Raw genomic sequence first — 7970 nt, 5'->3', positions numbered from 1 at the left:
ATGTAACAAACCTGCATGTTATGCACATGTACCCTAGAACTTAAAGTATAATAAAAAAAATAAAAAAAAAAAAAACAAATGCTAATCTCATCCAGAACCACTCTCACAGAAGTATCCAGAAGGTTGTTTAACCAAATGTCTGGACGCCCCATGCCCAGTCAAGCTGACATATAAAATTAACCATCGTAGTATGGATAGCCAGGAATTTGGCGGCAGCCACGTGCAGCCGAGAGTTGGCTGGTCAACTGCTCTGTGAGCTTGAGGAGTGAACATCCTTGGATACTGGCTCAGTCTTGGGGAGGGCTGGGGGAGAAACATAATGCTGCATCTTGCCCAGCACGTCACTCTGAATTGTCTTGAGAGGGCTTTCTTTTTCAGGAATTTCTGCACTGAGATGGAACTTTACAACCTTTTTTCACTCCAAAAGGTAAAAAATGAGTAAATAATAATTGAAAACAAGCTGTCATTTATATATACTCCTAGCCAGTAGAGGAAACCAGTTGAGAGACAATGAGTGGGATCTATAAATCTCCCTTTTGTATCAGAGAGGAAAAAAGGCACGATTTGCTTTATGCCATTTATATATATACAAATATCTGACTCCTGTCAAATAAGAATTTTAATTAAAATGATCACAATGGTATCTAGCCCTTCTGCTAACTTAGGGATTCCCTGAGCACCAGTGACCATGGATACTCTCAGTTGTTTCAAAACTGAATAACAAAGATGTTTGGTAAAGCTCTTCCAGGTTAATGTTGAAGATTCTTACAACTATGTCTAGAAAAGTGAGTGTATGTGATACACCAATTCATACAAAAGGTGGCCCTGAGGATTTAGAGAGATAAACAGAGTGCCAGGCTGGGCGCAATCCCTACCACACAGAAGGTCCCCTCGGTGAAAGTCAGTCAAACCTCACTGGCCAATGAACACACTAACCTTTGGGCTGAGCTTGGATTGACAGTACATGGCAAATGGTTAAGACCAGTGTTGATTTCCACCTTTCCTTCATTGGGCAAACACTCTATTTCTTCCCTGTTCTTTCTGTGTTTGCCTGAGATCATGCAATTATCAATAACAGTAGTTATAATGAACATTCATTGAGTATTTACTGCATGCCAGCCCTGTTCTGTGTTTCACACATATTAACTCACAAAATCCTTACTGCTCCTCTATAATGTAGATTGTGTTATTAGCACCTTAATTATATGGGTAAGGAAACAGAGGCATAGGAGAGTGAATTAACTTGTCCAAAGACACATAGCTTTTGTATTAGTTATCTCTTGCTGTACAATTTACCCCAAAACTTAGTGGCTGAAAACAACCAACACTTATTGTCTCACAGTTTCTGTAGATCTAGAATTCAGGAGCTACTTAGGTGAGTACTTATGAGGTTGCAGTCAAGATATTGGCTGGGGCTGCAGTCATCTGAAGGCTTGTCTGGGGCTGGAGGATCCACTTCCAAGATAATACACTAATAAGGCTGTTGACAGAGGCCTTCAGTTCCTTGATACATGGACATCTCTGTAGGTTGCTTGAGTGTCCTCACAACATGACAGCTAATTTTCCCCAAAGCAAACAATTCCAGAGAGAAAGAGAAAACCCACAGCGCCCTTTAGACTTAATCTCTAAAGTTACACACAGTCACTTCCACTTTATTTAAAAGAAATGAGTTACTAAATCCAGTCAACCTGTAAGGGGAAGGAACATAGGCTCCATCTCTTGAAGAGGGAGCATCAGATATTTTGTGCATGTGTTTTAAACCATGTAAGCGGTAGAGCTGGGATTCGGCCCCCTCAGACTGGCTGCAACAACTACATGCTTCACCACTACAGTAGGTGCTCCCTGAGCTTACGTGGGTCTCTCAGCCATGTGTACAAAGCTCTGTAGACTCTTCCATTTATTTATCCACCCATCTATCCATTCATTCATCTATCTGTCCATTCACCCATCCATCTGTCCACTCATCCACTCATCCATCCATCCACCCATTCACTCATCCATCTGTCCACTTATCCACTCATCCATCCATCCACCGACCCACCCATTCATCAACCCATTCATCAGTAGGTTATTGCTCAGTGCAGTTAGTGCTCTCCTCCAGGCTCTTTCCCTCATAGCTACAGGGCCTGGCACCACTGCCCATCATGGAGACTTTCTGAGTATTTCTGGGAATTATGCAAGAAGCCTATGACCCCAGAAAAGAGGTTTTCAAACCAATCAGTTAAGACACTTAGGAAAGCGTCCTCACCTCTCTATACAATCCCAGAAATTTCTCTCTAAAACAGCACCGATGGTAGCATTCGTGGATAACTCCCATGGTCTACAGGATTATAGGATAACATGCAAATTCCTTGGACATCACTGAAGTCCTTTTATAATGTAGACCTACCTTACCTGTCCAGCATCATCTCATGCCCCCATCTTGACTTAAGCAGCCCAGTGAATCACTCACTAGCTGTCACCTCTAGATAATTACTGACCCCACTGCCCTGCTTTATCCTTAAAGGCTCTCCTAATAAGCCCCATCCTCTCTGAGATTTTCTCTGACACCACCCCCGCCCCCAAGTTAGCCAGCATCTGTTTGGCCCCATGGGAATTTTGTGCATAACATTCAAATGCATTTAACACTTTGTTTTGTGAATTTCTAGCCTTCCACTAGAGAAATAGCTCTGTGACTGTAAGAACTTTTGCAGGGCTAGGCAAGGAGCAGAAATTCCAAATGCTTGCCTTTGCCAATGAATGAATTAATGGATGGATGAATGGATTGTTGGCTGGCTATATGAATGAGTGAATGGAAGGGTGCATTGATGAGTGGGTTGGTGAATGGGTGGCTGAGTGAGTTGATGGATGACCGAAATGACTGGATAGGTGGATGGATGGATGGATGGATGGATGGATGAATGGATGGACAAATGGTTTGGTGTGTGTGGGTGGGTATATGGGTGAGGGAGTGGATGGATGGATGGATGGAAGAATGGATGAATGGATGGAGAGAAACAGCTTCTGATCTCTTGGAGCTTATGCAATAGTCAAACAAAAATAATTTTAACACATACTTTGAAGAAATTTGCTAAAGAAAAATGTTATGGAAAACAGTCCAATCAGGATGAACTCATATGAAAGGTAAAGCATAAATTTTAAATACAAACAACAACAAAAGGGGAGGAGGAAGAAAGGATGGGAAAGGAGAAGAAAGGAAAGGTCAAATAAAAGCACTCATTAGCATTTCTGCAAACCCAAGGATTTGGTACTCCTGGCAAAGTAGGGCTATTTGGAGTTGTTTTTATTGTTTTTCACCAAAAAAATGAAAATAAATTATTTTGGCCAAGTTGATCTCTGGGTGGGACACCGGGAGCTGCACACGTGTGGCAGGATCAAAGCAGGTTAGGGCTGCCTACCAGGAAATGAGCTGTTGCCATGGAAAAGCCATCTCCTGGGCTGTGTTTACCGGAGTCCTCTCCCTCCCCACCCCCAGGCTGTCACACTGCAGCAGACTGGCTAGAGCTTGTCTTAAGCCACAGGAGGACCAGTCCTGCAGTCAGAGGCAATAGTCCAAGGCCAACAGAGTGGTGGGCACTGCCGGCATCGAGGCACCTGGGGAGAAGAACTGAAAACAATTATCGATTTCTGCCACTGGACAGTTAGACCCCTGAGTGTAACGTCAGCCTGGCCAGGAGCCCTCTTCCTACAGTCAACTGGGGCCAGCATTGCAGTCACTCCAAATAAGATCTCAGGTCCCAGTGTGGACTGGTGGAGGTGGGGAAGGGGACATAGAACTATCGGGACTAGAAATCTCCACCAGTGCCTGCAGAGCCTGCTGCTTTCTCTCACGGTTCCTCAACCTCTCAACCTCAGCACTACTGGCATTTGGAGCCAAATCATTCTCTGTTGCAGGGGCCGTCATGTGCCTTGCAAGCTGTGTGCAGCATTCCTGGCCTCTACCTCCAAATGCCAGTAGCACTCCCTCTAGTTTGACCATCAAAAATGTCTCCAGACATGACTGCTGTCCCCACTTGGGCCAACACAGCCCTGCTGAGAACACAGCTCTGGCTGGTGCCTTGCTTTCCCCTGGTTTTGCTTATCCACTTGCTACCTCCCCAAGCTGGCCCTGAGCACAGCCAGAAGTGGATGGAGTTTGTCTTTGAGCACAGCCCCCAGGCCAATGCCAGCTGCCATCCACCTCGTACACACACCCACAGGCCTCAGCACTCCCTGCTGTCCCTTCCACAGGGGACTGGGCTGTCTACTTCATTGCTTCATCCAACAGAGATCCATCAGGTGCCTGGTGTTGGCTGGTGGCAGGGTTCAATGGTGAGCAAAGTGCAGGGCCTCCCTCCTGCATTAATAGATGGAGCTTCATGCCTGCCTGGCCTGCCCGACCATGTGCTTCTGGAGGTCAAGGGACTCACACCTGGTCCATGCCAGGACCACCTCCTGGAGAAAGGACCCCTGTACCCTCCCTCTCCGCTGCTGACCCAAAGGTCAGTCCCCAAGCCACGGACTTGCCCACCTCCCTTTCTGCACTCAGACCTGCCCTGTGCCAAAGGTCAGTCCCTAGGCCATGGGCCTGCCCACCTCCCTTTCTGCACTCAGCCCTGTCCTCCGCCAGCATTCCTGCAGTTCTGTGGGGCCCACTAATCTCCCACAGACCCTGTTAAAATGCAGGCTCTGATTCAGGGGCTCTGGGTTCTGCATTTGCAACCTGCTGGCAAGGGTGCAGGCGCTGCTGGTCCAGAGCTCACATGAGGACAGAGGGGCCAAGCCACAGTTAGAGAAGCTGGCAAGCGCATCAGCAGGGTCGGTGCATCCCCCATACTATTGACTTGGGTTGGGGGCAGGGGGCTGGCTTGCCCTTAAGGTAACTAGCGTAGGAATGTGTGAGTCAAGGTAACAGTGATGGACTGTTTAGGGGTGGACCTCAAATTCTCCTTTTGGTGTAAAGAGTCTGTAAGAGCCTGCTTGCTGGTTTGAAATTGCTTCCAGGAGCAGCAAAAGCCCCTAGTGACTGCCTGCGGAGTCCGAATCAGGAGGTCAGCCCTCTTCTGGCCACACGGCCTGTCCTGGGGCCGGAAAATTCCGCTCAGGGCAGGACCATGCGGCGGCGCCCAGGGACTGGGTGTCATCACAGCAGCCCCTCCCAGAGGTGCTGGGGGTCGAGGGGCAGAGGCGCAGCCCTAGGGTCCCCGCGATTACAGTGGTGCTCGTCCCCAGCGCGGTCAGCGCCACCAGAAACCCGCCCCGTACCTGCAGCCCTGAAAGACACAGCGAGCGCGAACGCCATCTAGCGGTGCATCGGCTGCACAGCCCGGCTCAATTTCTTAAAGCCAATGCAGCCACTCGCGGAAAAATCCCGTCCAACTTTATTCCTTCCTCTCCGAGGTCTCATCTGTGTGGCCTTTATATCTCTGAGATGCAGCCATCGTATTAACTCCAGATCCCAAAAGGAAAGACTTTTGGTTTTGCACAGGCCAGTAGTTCAAAACGGAGCCCCTGCTATATTGCCAGACGCTGGGAATATCACATTAAATAAAAGAAAGCTCAAGGCTCAAGGGCCCAGCGCAAGGGAGACACTTAGAAAGTGGCGCGAAGGGTGTCGACTGAGTCAAACCCGAAGCAGCAAGGGAGCTCCGAGCAGGCCTGCGTGAGTCCACCTGGAAGGCTGGGGACAAGGGCAGTGCAGGGTGGGCTGCCTGGGAAGAGCAGCCCTTGCCTCTCGTTAGCCACCCTAAGTAAGTAAGTTGTCCAGATTTCTTTCTTTCTTTCTCTTTCTTTCTTTCTTTCTTTCTTTCTTTCTTTCTTTCTTTCTTTCTTTCTTTCATTCATTCATTCATTCATTCATTCATTCGTCGTTTATTGCCCTCATGCTGTGCGCCCTGCTGTGTTCTAGGTAGTCAGGACATAGCACGAGTAAACCAAGCTTACGTCCAAGTGAGCAGAGAAAGACTAAACCAGAAAGTAAGCCTGTCGGGGTGAGACGTGCAGAAAGGAAAGGAATCAGGGCTCTGGAGGGCTGACCTAAGGGGGCTATAGATGGGTCAGGGAAGCTGTCCCTGCAGAGCCAATACTAGATCCAACCTGGGTGAGAGGAGGTGTGAGCCCTGTGGGTATCAGGGAGAGAGTGTTCCAAGCAGAGAGGACCTGCGTGCAAAGGCCCTATGGTGAAAGGCAGCTTTGAGAAGCATCAAGGAGGCCTGAGTGGGCAGAGCACAGTGGGTGAGAAGGGGAGTGGGCAGAGAGGAGAGGAGTGAGGTCACGGGCACCAGGCCAGGGAGAGCTTCATGTGGCTTTGGGAGAGCTTCATGTGGCTTTTTCTCTGAGAGGGGAGCCCTAAAGGGTGTCCAGCAAGGAATGGCATGACGTTACATGCATTTTGAAAGGATGGCTGTGGTTGGCGTGTGAGCTATAAATGACCAACTGTCTTGGTTTGCTTGGGACTGAGGGATTTCCGGAATGTGGGACCTTCAATGCTAAGTGTGGGTAAGTCCCAGGCAAACAGAGATAAGTTGGTCATACTGTGTGCAGATAACAGCCAGTAGCTGGGGAAAAGTTTGCTGCAGTAACTCAGCTGAGAGCTGACATTGGGGACAGGTTGGGCTGAAGGTGAGAGAGATGTCGTTGAGTTCCACAAACCATACCTGGGGCATACTTCAGGGATCAGAAGGTTCTTCCCTGGCCCCACACTCCAGAATAGCCTGTTTTCACTGGCTAGAGGGCAGTTAGACTTCACATGGTTGGGATATGCTGTCATCACTAAGGGAAACCCCAGGGCTGAAAGTCAGAGCCTGGAAGCGAACAGGTAAACCCTAAGGGAACAGCATCAGCTTTCCCTGCTCTTTGACTGTCTTCTCTCCCAAGGCCCTCCAGGTGTCTCCAATGTGCAGCCAGGATGAGCCCCAGTGAGAGCCCCTTCCCCTTCTTTCCTCCACTGGTTTGCCTGATCAACTCCTACCCATCCTTCAAAGCCCAACCCATCTTTTGTGAAGACTTCCCTGCCTCAGTCCTGCCTAGAGAAGCCCTCCCTTCCCTGTCCGCCTCTAACTCTGAACACACCTCGAAATGCTGGTTATGCACATCGGTGCCTGTGTCCTCATTTCTGCCTCATCCCTGTGTCCCTGTGTCCTATCCACAACAGGTGTGTGATGAGTGAGTTGGACACAACACAGACACAAGTGAGTCCAGCCAATGGGCCAGGAAAAGTGCTGCTCTGAGACACTCCCTCATTTCTGAAGCTGAGAGACAAATCCTGTGCCTGAGAAAAGGAAGCCTGGAGCCCCAGGAAGGAGGATGGATAAGCTCCAAGGAGCCAGCTCCTGGAAAGAAACAGGACTGGAAGAGGGGAGGGGACAGGGGCAGCCCAGCCAAGGGAAGCTGCAGGGCAGTCTACCTGGAGATAGGAGCCTCCCAGTAATGGCACCACCCAGGAAAGCTGATGGAGCAACAACCCACTTCCCTAGCTCCAGCGGGTAGCCCCTGGGCCTATCGGCCACAGCCCTAGAGAGGCAGACATTAGATGGTTCAGGTCCCATCCCTCTTCCTCCTGCCCCTGCTCCATTTCCACCGCTCCTCTTTCCCTCGCGCTGTCTTACCTGTCCCCCCTCACCTCAATTCTTCTTCTCCTCCGTTGTTTTCTTTCTCTCACTTTGCATTCAATAATGAATATTATTGCTCATTAAAAACGTTCTGAGAATAATGTAAAAAGGCAATTTTTATAGCATTTACCACACTTAAAAGAAAAATCTAGCCTGGACAACGTAGTGAGACTCTGGCTCTACAAAAAGTAAAATAATTAACAGGGCACAGCAGCATGCACCTGTAGTCCCAGCTATTTGGGAGGCTGAGACAGGAGGACCACTTTAGCCCAGGAGTTCGAGTCTGCAGTAAGCTATGATGGTACCACTGCACTCCTGCCTTAGCCACTTAGCCAGATCTTATTTCAAACAAAGAGAGAGAGAGAAGAAAGAAAGAGAAAG

At 48.9% G+C, this 7970-nt stretch overlaps 1 protein-coding gene across 2 annotated transcripts in view; it reads left to right on the top strand.

Moving 5' to 3' along the window:
• Nucleotides 1-7970, top strand: part of KCNJ6 (potassium channel, inwardly rectifying subfamily J, member 6) — a 322995-nt gene that overhangs the window by 259288 nt on the left and 55737 nt on the right. The gene's annotated exons all lie outside the window — the stretch shown is intronic.

Source organism: Colobus angolensis, unplaced genomic scaffold (assembly GCF_000951035.1).
Source record: "Colobus angolensis palliatus isolate OR3802 unplaced genomic scaffold, Cang.pa_1.0 Scaffold38, whole genome shotgun sequence".
NCBI lineage: Eukaryota > Metazoa > Chordata > Mammalia > Primates > Cercopithecidae > Colobus > Colobus angolensis.
This window is presented reverse-complemented; position numbering and strand designations above follow the sequence as displayed.